The sequence below is a fragment of the Myotis nattereri genome (assembly GCF_964212035.1).
Source record: "Myotis nattereri genome assembly, chromosome: 3".
Classification (NCBI taxonomy): domain Eukaryota; kingdom Metazoa; phylum Chordata; class Mammalia; order Chiroptera; family Vespertilionidae; genus Myotis; species Myotis nattereri.
In genome coordinates, this window is record NC_138077.1 from 141,229,862 (window position 1) to 141,246,431 (window position 16,570).

General features: G+C 40.0%; 1 long non-coding RNA gene across 1 annotated transcript in view; it reads left to right on the top strand.

Annotated features, from left to right (window-relative positions):
• Positions 1–16,570, top strand: part of LOC308516060 — a 386,889-nt gene that overhangs the window by 40,781 nt on the left and 329,538 nt on the right. The window lies entirely within an intron of this gene.

Below are 16,570 nucleotides of genomic sequence, written 5' to 3' on the forward strand. Positions count from 1 at the left end.
AAATACTATCGGGGAGTTGTCTGCACAGGTACAGGAGGGAAATTAAAAGGGGTACAAACACCCAGGAGTGGCCTTTACTGAAATTCACCCCAGTGAGAAGGATTAAATGGGGCGTAATGCCCCCTTCCATTTGCACTCAAAACACCTAACAGCTTGTTCTGAACTTGCAAGATCACAATTACTAAAATGCCACATGAGCCGTCTTGGAATAACCTGTTTCTTTCAATGTTTAAATTCTACATGTTAAGTGTCCTGTAACATTAAGGGGAAAAGAGCTAAGTTTGGAGACCGAGAGAAATTTTCTAACATTTTTGGGATAGTGTGTAAGGGATTTATTTTTAGAACCAGGAACAAACATGCATCTAAAAGGTAGTGTTACATAACAAGAATTATCATTGGTATCGACATCATTATATTTCTGGAATTGATTTTTAAGGACTGTATATTATTTGTATTTATGGTAAGAAAATTGGCATTTTATGGGAGTATAGTGTGACAAGCATGTTAAACTCGCAGCTGGTGGGCTGCAGGCCTTATTTAAATACACTGTAGGACATTTCTGCATTTGTAATTTTCAAGTTCTTTGGATCCCTTGCCCAAAGTACTGGATGCCTTGTTTGTTTGTGTTTATATACCAAAAAAAAATGAAGCATGTGATGTCAACCTGGGGACTGTATTTTTTTATTGCTGTCTGTGATGATACACATGACTTTTTTTGCGTTAATTCTGCTGGCTATTCCATCAAAGGGAAGGCATTTTGGCAGACAGAACCTTTTTGGCAAGATAGGATAGGTGAAACCATAAGAAGAATGTGAGTACTGGGTTGTCGCTCAAGACATTTTATTTTCTGGGCAAGGTTTCCTGTTGACCCTGAGCCACCATTTATGTCCCTTACCATCTCCTCTTTCTCACTTAGATTGCTACAGGGTTGTTAGGGGTCTCTTTGGAAAATGCTCACCTTATAAATGCATGGTGTGGCTCTTTTCTCCTTCCTCCAGATGTCTCCTTTTAGCTACTGGTAGCTTTGCATAAGGCAGGGATGACTTTAAAATTTTTTTCCCCATCACCATTTATCTCCCCTATACTCTCTTCCACCCCTCCTCCCTCCCCCCTCCCCCCACCCCCCACCCCCACCCCACAATCACCCCACAGGGATGCCTTTTTTAAAATGTGATTTGCAACTTCCAGGGGTGAAAGTCTGGGAATTGATAAATAACTACAAGAATTAGAATAAGCACTGCTAACTGAGTGCAGCCCTGGTGGATAGTAGACTTAAGGAGCGCAATGGTCTCCTGATGGAGGCGCCTTACCCTGAAGTGCAACCCTGGTGCCCTTTGACAGGAAGCATCTGCATGGTTTACAGACTTAATGCTGAACAGGAGCTGAAGGGTGTTCACATGAAACTAAGTGCATATCTCTCAATATTCTTGGTTAAGGGGGATAGGATCCATCTCTAAGAAAGTAATATGGAGCAGCGGCTTTGGTACAGTGTCTTAGAGCGCCGTTGTATGCTGTCCCTCCAACTATGCTATAAACTATTTAAGAGAATGCACCCTGTCCATTATCTATGAAACAGTGCCTTCCATTGAAGCACAGATGGCTGCGGTCGAATGAATTAGGCAGATACTCAGATGCTTGTTGAATGAGGGGAGGGGAAATGAAAAGACCATCCCTTCTCCATCCCAAATTCCTGAACTCTTTCCCCCACTGAAAAGAACCCTGGAATATATAGATAATACAAAGAAGACATTCTTGTCAATTGGCACAGGAGAAAGAAGGGCAGAGGTCAAAGAGAAAACAGGGAAAGTGAAGCTTTGGGGCTGAAGAGGTGTCGCCAGGCTGGTAAGGTGGATGGGAGGGGGTTGTGCCTCCATCAGCGTGGGGGCTGCCCTGGGAGGTCATGTCTAATTCCATGCAAAACCCCAGAAGTGAGCTTCTCCTTACAGAATTGCAGACTGTGTTCCAGTGAACAGAAGGGAGCCTTTTGTTCTTTGGCAAACTACACATTCCGGAGTCAGATGTGGAGAGGTCAGATTTGTGAAGGATGGCGGGCCCATGTAGGGAAAGGGCATCTTTGTGGAAAGCTGAATGGGTCAAGGGTGAAAGGTGAAGCAAGGCAGATGCCGTTTTGTGGATTGCAGCGTCCCATTATCTAAAGCAGGGGTCCTCAAACTACGGCCCGCGGGCCACATGCAAATACAGATATTGTATTTGTTCCCGTTTTGTTTTTTTACTTCAAAATAAGATATGTGCAGTGTGCATAGGAATTTGTTCATAGTTTATTTTAAAACTATAGTCCGTCCCTCCAATGGTCTGAGGGACAGTGAACTGGCCCCCTGTTTAAAAAGTTTGAGGACCCCTGATCTAAAGCATCACTGGTGTGTAGTCAGAGCTTAAGGCCCTGTTGTGGAGTGCATGCCTGCTGACCGTGTTGGGGCAGGATTTGCTGTCTGTTTCACTAAAAGAGTATTACGGGTTTCCCTCATTCTATCTGGAGTGGCTCCCTCCAGAAACAGTGACAATTCTCTTTCCAGAGTGAACTAACTACCAGAAGAGAGTCTGCTATTGAGAAAGTACTGAAGTCAGTTTCCAAAGGTGGCATTTCCCTTTGGCTCTTTTGATTGAGTTTCCGAGTGCCCTTTGAAGCTGCTGGTAAGGGGGATTCTCGCAGGGTGACCGCAAGCCTGGCACTGCCCCCGTCTAGTTTAGACAAAGATAGAAAAAGGCTTCTGGCCGTAGTCGCTCCCTCTGAGGCTGAAACTACTCATTGGCACCAGAAATGCCTTTCTGTGTTTTAAAGTACTTTGGCCTGTAATTTTGCACACTGACTGCCTGTGTTGACATTGGCCTCAGTTAACGCAATGTCTTTCTCCAGTGCATTGCACATCCACGCATGTGCAGCCCGGGATGGTGGCAGAGGAAACCTCTCCAGCCTGGGGACATCACAGAGAGAGGCAGTGCCCCTTCAGGAAGAGAACCGGAAATACCTGCTACCGCAGCTCCTTAGGAGTCCGCAGGCTCACCTTTTTCAGTTGTTGAGCCTGAACCAGATCGGCTCAGCATCAGAGAACTGAGCGCCTTATGGGAAAATCGGAGACAGGGCCTTTGGGGAACGTTTATTCACAGTGCAGCAAACATCGACTGAATCTCAGTTATGTGTTAGGCACTCTCCTGGGCTTGGGAGCAGCGGGTATGAGTAAGGCAGCCACCGCTCCTTAGGGTGCTCACAAAATTAACTTATTCTTCTCCAGGGGAAGTAAGCTTATGATAAGACATTCCATTTATGAGTTACTCCTTTTTTTTTGCCAGTCTCTGGGCAAGGTACTTCTTTCACTCACTGCTTAGCACAACCCTGTGAGGAAGATGTGGAAACTCCGCATTTGAGGTTTAGATAACCTGCCCAGGGGCCACAGCTAGATTCAAGGCTAGCCCAGGTCACTTTGACTCCAACAAATGCTCTTTGGTCCAAAGCAAGTCGCCATCTGCTACTACACATCCTACACTCCTACAAGATGCTGATAAAATCGGTCATGCCACGCTCTAAGTGAGGGCAAGAGCTGAAATAGCAGAATTTTAAAGTTCTCTCAAACAGTACTGTTTCCTACTTCTTCCTTGATTGATTGGATACACACTTGCCTGGGCCGCGATTGTGTCTTCACATAGGGCTTGCTTGGGGGAAAAAAAACCTTTGTTTCCTTGAATCCCTGGCCAACCATCAAGTCAGTTTTCATAGATACAAATGTATTAGCCTGTTGTCAAGAAAAGGTAATTTATTTTACTCTGGGAAGAAAACCTTGGAACTTAAATCTAAATATTTAAAAAATAATTTTAAAAAAAGGATGATATAATTTTCAGTAATCATCCTTCCTAAAGGTATTGTTTTTCTTTTAAGAATTCAGAGTCTGATATTATCTCAATTTACTGCATTGCTATAATACAATGTGGAGCTAGCTATCCGCTTGATAAGTTGCATGTTTTGACAAACTAATAAAATGGCAAGAATCACTAACAGAAAACACTTCCCAAGAGAGTATTTCCTCCTCCTACTATTCTACAGGCATCTCTCAAGTTTTCATCCCTACTCTTTGGGTGTAAAGTCAAAGAACAGAGAGGTGCTTTGCTTTTAATTTAGTAATACTTGAGCGCCTTCTTTTTGAGGGCATGGCATGCCACGTCCAATATTAGACTCATTATGGCATGCCACTTCTAATATTACCCCTTTAAAAACACACTGTTTTATTTAAGCATTTACAAAATTGTGTCTCCATTGTCCACTTTGATGGTTTCATTGGGAATAAAAGGGAACCTGCCTTGCTCACAATTGTAAGACAGTTGAGTGTTTGTATGCGTTATTGCCGAACAGAATGGATCTAGCACATACGCTTTTAGTGGTGATGTACTCTAGCATGTGGAATTCCCCTATGATTGAAAGGATGTGGAGTATTCTTTTGAGAGCTGTCTCACATATTGAATGTACAGCTCGTTTTGTCTGGGGACTGCTCCTCAGAACTCTGCCATCTGTAGTGGGTGGAAACCAAATCTCAGTCTTGAAGAATTCATCTGTTAATTTCTTTCTTTCTCTGACTTGATGACACCATTGTGGTTACTTCTCCTCCCTCTCCAATCAATAACATCTCATTTTCCATTATTACATCTTAAGTATATTGCAGTGGTTGCAAGCTGTTACATTTTTTATTTTAGAGTGTGATGGCTGGAAAAATCTATGTGGAAAAAGTGTAGTAAGAGTTCAAGTTCTCCACACAGGGTGGTCTTTTAGATGAATTAGTGTCGATGGAAGAGCATTCCACCTGCCTATGTTGCTCAGTGTTAGCTCACCCAGACCCTGGAGCTTTGGGGATGAAGTCACCTGCCCGCATGGGTGGCTGAAGCTCCGAGTCCTGGATCCTGACTCCACTCTTCTCTACTATTGCTTCTTTTAAGCTTTACATTTGAAAGAATATCAGAGGTTTTAGAAGCAGAGTCTTATTTTTATTTGGATATCAGGAAAGATGTATTTGACCATCAATAAAAATCACCCGGAATTTTCTATGCCCTTCTTTACTTATATATACAATGACTGAACTTGAGCTTACAAATTGGTTTTCAGCAAATGGGAGAAATCTCTTGGAGGGTAGTTTTCTGTAAGTCTCTGTGTGTTCTTAATGCTTTGATTGATCTCCAGTGGATACCACTTTTTGGGGGAGATGTATATTCTTGCACCTTTCTTCCTTCTCCCTTGGTACTAATCTACCTCACCGCCTGCTGGGCTGTGACGCCTCCCCTTTGACTGCTCAGTCCTACTCATCTGGGTGTCTTTCCTTGCACTTTTCTTCCTCTCTTTCCTGGGATTATAGTAGCCCCCCCGTTATCCATGAAGGATACATTCCAGGACCCCCAGTGGATGCCTGAAACTGCAGATAGTACCAAACCCTACATATATTATGTTTTTCCTATACATACATACTTATGATAAAATTTATAAGTTAGGCGCAGTAAGAGATTAACAATAATAACTCATAATGACAGAGCAATTATAAAAATAAACTATAATAAAGGTTATGTGAATGTGGTCTCCCTCTCTCTCTCTGATAACCAAGGTTCTACCAAGTAATAGGTGGGGAGCTTATACCATGAGCTCAACAAAGAGGTAATGCAATGCCTGGGTGGGATGGAGAGGTATTGGGTGAGATTTCATCACACTACTCAGAATGATGTGAAATTTAAAACTTATGAATTGTTTATTTCTGAAATTTTCAGACTGTGGTTGACCATGGGTAACTGAAATCATGAAAAGAGAAACTGTGGATGAGGGGGTACGGTATTCCCCGCACCAGTGTTGCCATCTTGAGTTTGAACAGCTCACCCCTCTCTACTTTTCTGTGACCTCCTGCTCTTCTTCTTCTTCCCTTTCCTCTCTCTCTTCTTTTTCTTTTGCCTTCTACCTCCCTCCCGCATACCCACTTCTACTTTTTATTATTAAAACAGCTTAAACAGTGGGAGGAAGACTGCACTTTATTGTATTCCTGGAGGTCTAGCACATAGCTGGATTGTATGACCAGGAGGACTGACAACTGGCCCCTCAGCAGACTGAGAGGACCCTATAGGCATCTCACCCTGAGGGGGTATAAAGTAGAGGGTAATAAAAATGCAGAATTAAGTTGCTTACCACAGTTCAATGGCAGATTAGCAATAGGATAAACAGAGGTATTTAGGGTGAAAAGCTTCAGCACTTAGATTTTGGTTAATGATGTCAAAGCAACTTTGTCTTCATTTTATGGAAAAACCATAGTTTACATTCTAGGAATGGTGACCTAATTCAGCGGTTCTCAACCTGTGGGTTGCAACCCTTTAAGGGTCGAACGACCCTTTCACAGGGGTCGCCTAAGACCATCGGAAAACACATATAATTACATATTGTTTTTGTGATTAATCACTATGCTTTAATTATGTTCAATTTGTAACAATGAAAATACATCCTGCATATCAGATATTTACATTACGATTCATAACAATAGCAAAATTACAGTTATGAAATAGCAACGAACATAATTTTATGGTTGGGGGTCACCATGACATGAGGAACTGTATTAAAGGGTTGTGGCATTAGGAAGGTTGAGAACCACTGACCTAATTCCTTTTATGTGTACATGTGTGTATGTGACTATGTGTGGATGCACAATCATAGTTTAAAATAGAGTAATTTACTATGAGTTTGCTGAATTAAAAGTGTTTATTGTTAATCTTAGGGATAAATTGTAAGACCACATATTTAAATGTTCTTGTGAAGCACAATATATAATTTCTGAGTAAGTTTTTTCCCTTTTGTGGCTTTTAATTCATCCAAATTCCCTGTAAATCTTATTAATAATGAAGGTGAATTAAACAAGGCCCTGGCATTCAGATATATTTGTTCAAGATCTGGTTCACAATTTTATTTTCACCTGGTTTTGTGCGATAAAGCCCTACATGCTTATTTTTTTTTTTTCACCTCATCTAATAATTGGTGAGCCACTGAGGTTTGCAATTACATAATATCCAGAGTTAAAAATGTGAAAAATAAAGGTAGCAGCATTCCATTTTATCATGTTGGGTAATAATCCCTTCTTTTTGAAGCAAGTGGAAGCCTCACTAAGAAGAGTAAGTATTTTTTCTGTGAGACTAGGAGGCAGTCACTTGGGTCCAAGAACAGATGCTTAGAAACTGGCTTGTTGCCCCCCCCCCCCCCCCCGATACTGTGACAGAGTTCAGGGTAAATGCACGCCTCCCCCACTTCTAACTGTCGCCTTCCTTCCTGCCTGCAGTGCCCACTGATGTTGAGCTGGTGAGGGTGGATAAATAATTTATATCATAGTATCAGCTTCGTCAGAAACCCGTAAAGAATTCTTTAAGAGTGTGGGTCTAAAAATCTTTCTGAATTAAGCCCTAAATTTTTAATCATGTGAAACTAGGGGCTGTTTGTTGTCTGTGGTGTATGTGTTACTATATTTTGAAATGGAATGATTTGTGGGTCCCTTTACCAACTGTTCCTCTTTCTTAGTCTAATGCAGACAGCGTGGAGGAAATGGAAAGTTCTAGGCATTTTTACAACCACTACGAAATGTCTCTTACTGTGGCCCCGATAGCTCAGTAGACAAAATAAAAGTTGTCAGCCTTTTGAGCCTTCGTTTTCTAATCTGTACAATCAGGAGGTGCACTGAAGATTCTTTCCAGCTTGCAATTCCATAATTCTTTCTTATAGAATTTGTGTGGAATGTATAATATTTATGGGAACTAGCGTTTAAGCCACTAAAAAGAGACAGAAATCAGGTTATCAGTCACAAGGTTGTTTTTTCAGCCTAGTCTCTGCCAATCCAAACCTTGTAGCAACCACAGTGTGGAACGATGTGATGGCCCATTATTATTTCTTTCACTTGAGAATGCTTCAGCTACATAGATCTATCAACAGCAGTTGCCCCGTATCCACAGAAGAAGAAAATCCATCACACTTTTGACTACTTTTTCCTCTCCAAGCAAATGATCTTTGAGAGAATGACATGTAATATAGACTTTACTATTTTTAAGTCATTGGAGAAACTGCATCTGAAATGAAATCAATACATGATGCAGTGGTTTATTTACATTTAAAACATTGAATGGCAAAGCATTTTATCAAAGACTTTGGAACTAAATACACATCCCAGGCTTACCTGAAGTAAAAGGGTAGGATGCAGTGGAAATATGAGTATAGCCATTGTGTCTAAGCTAGCTGTGGTTCAGTTACTCTACACATCTCAGCTATACTAACAGAGTGAAGTACATTCATGAGAGGTTAAGGAATGTAGGTATTTATGAGGGTTGGTATGTTCAGAAATTTGATGCTTTAAAAAATTCCATTCTGTAATCTCATTTTAGGTTATCATGATGACTCCAAGGCAACTCAGAAGAACAAAAGCACTGGCTTACCCTTCATATTTATATTTTTATTTTACGCTCTGTAATACAGGTGTAGGTATAACTTACGTATTGCTGTTGCATCTTTTTAGAGAATTCCTTTTTTAAAAAAAGTTCTATAGCAATTTATATGGCACGGTCCTTGAAAATTGAAAAAAACACCAAACAGGCATTTGAGTGTTTTTGTTGGAGTAAATTACTTTATACATTTCTGAATTTCTTCTATGGTACTGGTTTACTTTTGAGAATTGAAATTTATGCAGAAAACCATCGCTGAATTAAGATTTTAAATTTTACCACGAATTGTTTTGCAATATGTATGTGTATCAAATCATCACACTGTATACATAAACTTACACAATGTTGTATGTCAGTCACATCTCAATAAAGCTGGGAAAAGAACCAAACTTTTACCATGAAATTACATATTAGATAATATTAATTTACTTAACACAAATGTAAACACATAGTTATTTTATTTATAATTTTATTTGTTTTCTTTTATTAAGTCTGTATGTTCTTCCCCCACAATATCCAGCTCCTAGATTCTCTTACTTATTCTAGGGCTTTCTGGATTTGTATTTACTTTCCATGGGATCTTTAGCCTTTTGTTCTCCTCCAGCTTTCCTCCTGTATTCCAAGGACCCCCATTCTGATGCCAGGTGGGATCCCATTCACAGGTCAACCTGAAGTCCACTGGGCCTGTAGCCCTGTTCTGGGAACAGAAGTCCTTTGCCTCCATGATGGTTCTCTTTTTCCTTCATTCTTCTGTTGAAGGATATAATAACTCATGGCTTTTTGTGTCTGTTGGGTGGTTCCCTGCACATCTATCTGCCTTTTTCTGTCAGTGCCATTGTTGGCCAGGGTCCCACGGTTTACAGCCACTATCACTGTGTCGGCTTTAACAAGGGGCTGCTTTCTCCTATGGTACTCTAGTCCAGGGGTGGGCAAACTTTTTGACTCGAGGGCCTCAATGGGTTCTTAAACTGGACCGGAGGGCCGGAACAAAAGCATGGATGGAGTGTTTGTGTGAACTAATATAAATTCAAAGTAAACATCATTACATAAAAGAGTACAGTCTTTTTTTTTCAGTTTTATTCATTTCAAACGGGCCAGATCCGGCCCGCGGGCTTTAGTTTGCCCACGGCTGCTCTAGTCCGAGCTTGGTCATAGACCCTTCCCATAGTTCCTCAATGATTTCTAAATTGGGGCTATAACATTTTGACATGACATTATTAAATTTTTAGGGTAATACAATAAAATTGCAGTACAGAGAATAATTTACAACTGAGAGGCTTGATTATTTTAGGGACACATAAGCCCAGATCACCCAGGCTCTGGCTGCCTTTCATGGGGGTGGAGTTAGTATTCTCTACCATTCGTGGGCACCTATACTAGTAAGTCATTCTAGACTCTTGAGAGGCCAGGCCAAAATCTCACTAGAATTGGAGAAAAATGGGAGTTTCTTTCTCATCTTAACTTTATTTCCCCTTTCAGGATCTACCTTTCCAAGGATGACTGATGAAGAAATACTCATTTCCATCAAAAGACATGACACAGTTACCTAGAGTGTTATTAGCTTAACTGACAGCTCCACCAAACAACCATTCCATACGTGTTTAGCTCTGTGTACACAGGCTTTCAGTGACCACAAACCCCATGGAACTGTGGGTGTATGCCGCCTTCTGAAGAGCAGCACCACAACTTTTAACAAAATAGGAAAGTGGTCTCCCTAAAAGATTAAGAACCACTTCAGTAGTTTAATATCTGGTCGTTGCCTCAAGTTTAAATTAATTCATTTAGGTAGGTCTTCACCTATGGCCCTTCCTCCATCAGCACATGAAGATAGAGCTTTCATATCTTCTCTCCAGATATTTGTGTCTCTGCTTCTGATCTTCTACAAACCACCGCTCAGACGGATCTACCATTCCACAGAGCCTTTTGTAGGAACTGCATTGTCCAACTCTGTTCTTAGACAAGAAGCATTTCTCCAGATTTCACAGAGCCTGCCGAGATGAAATTCTGCCGAGGTTTTACAGCCATGGCCTTGTCATAACCTTCATTTCATAAGAGGCCTTTGCATAATTAAACTGCCTATTTGGCTGATCTTTCTGGAACAAAGATAGTTTTTTTTTTTACAAACCGGTAGGATTTTGGAGATCTTAAAGCCAAAATTTAACGAGGTTTGAAATCCTATAACCACACATATCTCTTCTTCCCAGCAGTCTTTGCAAGATGGAAACTTCTCTGAGGCACCTGCCCTAAGACTTGGAGCTCAGTGGAGCGATGATCGCGGCAACACGTTTTCTTTCTCCTGTCACATCTTGCTCCAGATACCTGATCTTGTCTCCTCCTACACTTGGGACTCAGGCATCTATACTGACTTGATGTTGGATTCCCCATTGCACTCACAGTTCCCTTGGACTCTGGCAAAATCCCTCTTTCTTTTCTGAAATTGCAGGGCAGCTCGACCTGCATTGTAATGAGCCCAATTTATGATGTCTGGCAATGTATTTACTAAGTGCTATTTCTTTGTGTGTGTGTGCGGGCCTCATGCACTCTTCTAAGGAATGCATGGATGCTCATTCCAGTCCAGGCTTAGGGTTAGGTATAGGAGACATTTGCAATGGGATTGCAGCTTTGAAAATTGGATGACTAAGGCAAAATAGTCTCGAGGTGCTACTAAGGTAAAAGAATGTTCAAGAAACATTTCTCTGCCATCTACCTCCATGTTTTAGTTTGAGCTAGCATTGCTCTTTTGTCTCCGTCTACTGTTTGTTTCACTATCGTGTGTGGCTCGCCTTGTAAGATATAGGTCTCGGGCTTTGAAAACAATCCGCTGGGTAGTTTCTAATAGTATTATTAGGCATGGAAAAAGGAAATCCGAGAAGTGCAAAGTTGGGTCACCAACCTGTCCATTTTCTCAGGATAATGTAGTTTCTTGCTCAGTTGCTATCAATGAAGACCTTTAACTTCCATTCCCCACACTGTAACTAGGGAGGTGGATTGCAAAATTATGTTTCTGAATCGAGCCACAATCAGTGCAAGGGTAGAAAATTTCTCCAGATGTAGTCATGCTTGCTTCCTGTTTTTGTTCCCCATGAGAAGATTTACCCCCTCTCTTGGTATGGTATGTTTTCATGAGTATTTTATAGGAAGCTGGGAATGAAAAGTCTAGATACTTTATTATTACATCATTTTACCTGGAACTTAAAAAAAATTTTATAGATGATTTTACAAAACTGTAATTTGTGATCATTTGGACATTAGTGGGCAATTCTAACCAATTTAAAATGTCTTTTCTAATGACTTTCAGAGTTTGAAATTTCACATGAAGGCAGTAGAGTCTCAGATGAAAGAATCCTTCAGTTTAACATTAACTTATAAGTGTCTCAGTTAATTGTTATATTGTAAAGGCTCTGATAGTCCTCTTTAGTATTATGATATGTTCCATTTTGAACTGGATTAAATAATTATTCTACAGCATTATTAACACCTTAATTTAAAACAGAGTATGTAAAGAAAAATTGTTTCGCGATAAACCATTGTGTAATATGGACCTTCTCTACATTACACATTCTCCCTTCACCTGATTATTTTGAATTATTACCAGTTTAATCTATGTCCCAAAAGAGGAGAGAGCCCAGTTTGCTTCAATTGACCAAATTAAAGATTAAAGGAAGACGATTTCTTTTCTGCTTCCAAAAGCTTATACTCTTTAAATACTTTTAAGGAATTTAAAAAAAAATTGTGTTGAAATGCACATACTATAAAATTTATCTGCCATTTTGTTTTTAAGTGCGCAGCTCAGTGGCATTAAGAACATTCATATGTTCAACAGTTACTACCATCCATCTCTGCATCTCTTTCCATCTTGCAAAACTGAAACTCTGTGTGGTCAAACTTTTGTGTATATGATAAATCTATAAAGCTGAAATAATAAAATTCTTATGGCAGAAAGTACAGTAGTGATATAGCACTAATTTGATTTGTATTCTCTATTTCTTCAATACTTCAACCAACATTTGTATAGTGTCTGATTATAGTTTCATTTAATATTCAAAACTTTTGGGAAGGGGACATTAATATTCCCATTTCATAAAGGAGAAAATTGAAGTGGTCATAGAGCAGAGGGAATTAGGGGTCAGAATACCAGCTTAGGGCAATTATCCTTAAATCCTTTCTGTTTACCTTATACTGTACTTCAGACTTGGACTAATGTTTCCTTTCTTCATCTACCTAGCTCTCTGTATTTGGTGGGGGTAGGGTAGATGTTGAGCAGGAGAAGGTTGATTTCTGGAGATTTGTTTTAAATTGTGGGTCTTGGCCTGACAGCAGATAGTCTTGTTCATAACCTTGGGCATTGCATTCAGATCAAGGATTCTTGTGCTTTGCCCAAACACTTAGTAGATGCAGCAGATGTCTATTCAAATATTACTTTAAAAAATGCCTGGAATTGTATTTAAATTGCTTCCATTATTCACTAATTAAATTTCAGATTGTTTCTCCTGGGGATGTTTCGCTGGGCTGAGTTTCTTCAATTGTTTGTGTTGGACAATGACAAAATAAATCTTTTGCATTGTAGCTTAGTGAAAAATCTTGTTGAATGGTCTAAATAATTCCACAATCATCTTACAACAGACTTACTTAAAAAAAAAAGAATCTATTTTATTTTATTTTTTTGGCAGGATGGAGTATGGACGGATAGTGGGGTTTTGTTTGTTTTTATTTGTATAGTTTCATTCTGGTGCTTAAAATACCTGGAGGGCCTTACATACAATGGAGGCTCATATGCTGTATTGAATGTGTCAGCTCCCTTGCTCTGCATGGATTTTCACCAAGAACAGCACAATGGAATTCAGATCTTTTCAAACCACATGTGTGTTTCTCACATGGCCGCCACAACTTGAATCTTTAATCAGTCTTTTCAAGAGATTAGGCGTAGCAACCAGTTTGTCCTAGGACTTCATCTAGGGCCCTTATCAGCAGTAGCCTTGCTAGATAAATAGTGTTTACAGAACCTTCTCCCATGTGCTATTTTAATTTACAGAGAGAGGGGGGAGACCAAACAAGACCCGGAGAAGGAATGAGCAGGAAGAGTTCACTGTCCCTCCAGACCAGGGGCTTGTCATATAAGCTCTTGATATTTTCGAACAGGAAATGCTTGCTTGCTTTTAAAAAATGTGAATTATTTTGATTCCCATAAAAAAAATGCACAAAAATTTCATGCTAATAATGTTCACAGATAATTAAGACTTTGCTGTCAGAACAAACACCTGACACTTGCAAGGACTGGCTTTGGAGCAGCCAGTGTCTCTGCTGAGCCTTTCACATACGTTATAACATATAATTATACCCCGGTGAGGAAGGCGGTCTGCTCCCCACGTGACCGATGAGGAAAGTGAGGTTCCGAGAGGTTAAGAGACTTAAGCAGAGGTCTCAGTGATAATAAGTGCAGATCTGGGATTGTGTCTATTCTGTGACAGCACTGCTCCGGATTTTGAAAAAGCAACATCCATTTTTCCAGGATTGTTGCTGATATTAATGTTCTTTAGACTTGAGAATCCACGTGGAAGCAACTTAAGCATATGGATGTTAAAGACAATCTCAGATGAAATGTAAGAACTTCATTCCGCTTCACAGTGTGCTAGCTCTGGCAGAGCTGAAGTGGGGAGCTGTCGAGCTACCAAAATATTGGATGAGAAGCCGGGTGCTTTTTCAAATCAAGTGCCTCTGAGTGACCCTAGACAGTTGGTGAGAAAGAGTTTGTCACCAACATAAATAATAGGGAAGAAGTGCTGGATGCATTTGAAGCAACCCGGAGATTTATTTCCATGTGGAGCTGTTGAGAAGACACCAAGGAGTGTGAAGAAAGGAAGGTTGCGTGGTGTCCCGGATAAAATAAGGGCTGGCTCTTAACACCACAGATGGAAACTGCAGCAGCAAATAACAGAATCCAGAAGAGAGACATTTCCATCTGGATTCATTCAGAAAAGGATGTTGGAGAATTATAACAATGAAAGCAAATAAATCACCCCTGGTTCTGTCAGATCAAAGTGCAGGACAAATTTAAAATGGGGTTTTCTCATGCATATTCCTATTTTGAGGCACCCAATGCCATATAAATTATGTTGTAGGTAAAGACCTGTTTCAGCCTTATGTATTTATTTTTTAAAACCCAAGCACTTCTTTCCATGGAATATTATACCCCTTTATTGTTAGGCATACATTTTCCTAGTTAATCTGTGGAAAGGAATGTAGACATTTTGTTCTTAATATTATTTTCCAATGTTAGTTTTAAGAGATTATATGACAGGTCCTGGCCAGGTAGCTCAGTTGGTTTATTATGTTGTCCCAATACACCAAGGTTGCAGGTTCAATCCCCGGTCAGGGCACATATAAGAACCAACCAATGAATGCATAAATAAATGGAACGACAAATCTCTTCTTCCTCTCTCTCTAAAACCAAATCAATCAATAAAATATTTTTAAAGAGATTATGTGACAGACACAATGATGTTCTCTAGCTATATTGTAGTATTTAGAAATGCTGAGGCAGTTCAGTAACCTTTTGTAGGGTAGTGATGAAAATCAGGACTGGAGGGTGATTTATAGGTCAGGAGGAATAAAATGTTGCTTATTTCTAAATGTCAAGTCACAATGACCTGCTTCTGTTTTGCTTATCTTTCCCATGATTCAAGTTTTTCAGGCGTATGTTATTGGGGGGCTTGCTCTCTTCCTTTGCTGCCTCTTCTCACACATCTTTGTGCTCCTGCACTCACCTATGATGTGGAGCTTTTCATCACATTTTCAATTAAAAAGCATGGAAAGATTTTGACATAATTTATTAGACAAATGGAAATTGTGTCTTCTTTGTATACAAAGATGTTTTCTTCATTGAAGCTAGCAGGATTTCATATATTTAGGAGTGTGTGTGTGTGTGTGTGTGTGTGTGTGTGTGTGTGTGTCTCATAGGCCCCCGTGAGAATGGCTTGAAAGCAATGAAAACTCCCCCCAAGAAAAAGATCCAATATATTCACATGCACGGGAGATGTTTTTCATATATTTTCAAATCATGGATTTATGCCTGAACTCCTGGTTTGAATCCTTTGTTCTGAAATATCAAAAGTAATTTTGAATGTTACTTGGCTTTGGGCACTGGCTAGTTGTGAAAGAGAAAGGTGGTCTTTTGAGGTTGTATGAGACTTGGTAGGAAATTTAGATATTTCTAGATTACAAGCAAATACATATTGGGACACAGTATAGGAGGCAAAGAGAGAGCCTTAGTTTGATAGTGTGGATCATGGGGATGTTGAATTGATGAGAAATGGGACTAGTAGACAAATATTAGAAAGTGTAATTAAGAGCTTAGGTTTTTTTTTTAACTTAGAACATAGACTATGAGAATTTACAATAACAAGTGCAATGAAGACAAATAAAGGTAAATATTTATAGTTACATTAGACCTTGAGAATGAAGGACATAGATTCTTGAAGGCAGAAACCATAGCCCAGTGACTCCTGTGTGTGAGTAAATAATTGGCTCTGGGAGTGGGAGAGGCCAGTACTCATTAGAGATTTTCTGGGAGGAGATGAGGTTTGGGTCAGAGCTTTATCCTAAAGCTTATTGGATTTAGACTATTTCCCCAAGGCATCTCCAGGATAAAGCGCCTAGCATGGAAGGAAAACCTGGAAGAGTTGCAAGGCCTTCTTAACCTCCTTTCTCTTCATGGTAGAGGCACCTTAACTCTCCAGCCCCTGATTGCCATGGAGACAACTGCAGCTAAACTTGTGCAAACCCTGGCCTAAAAGGAGTCAGTGGTCATCCTAGACCACATGTACCAGGCTACCAGCATTATATAAAAAAGGCCACAGACATCCTCCTGTAAAGGCCAATCGCCCCCTGTTTACACCACGCGCATGGCATCTGTAAGTAATGCCTTACGGTGCCTCAGTTTGTTTACCAGGCTGAAAAGCCCTTAAATTAAACTCAGGGATCTTTTCTAACACAACTCGGTAGTTCTTTTCCTACCAAAGCAAGCCAAGCATATTGGTATTCAGCAGATAGAGCAAATATTAAAAAGGCCAGATAGCTAGCGTCAGTTAAAATCTCTAAACGTTCTCTTTTGAATTGTTTCCAA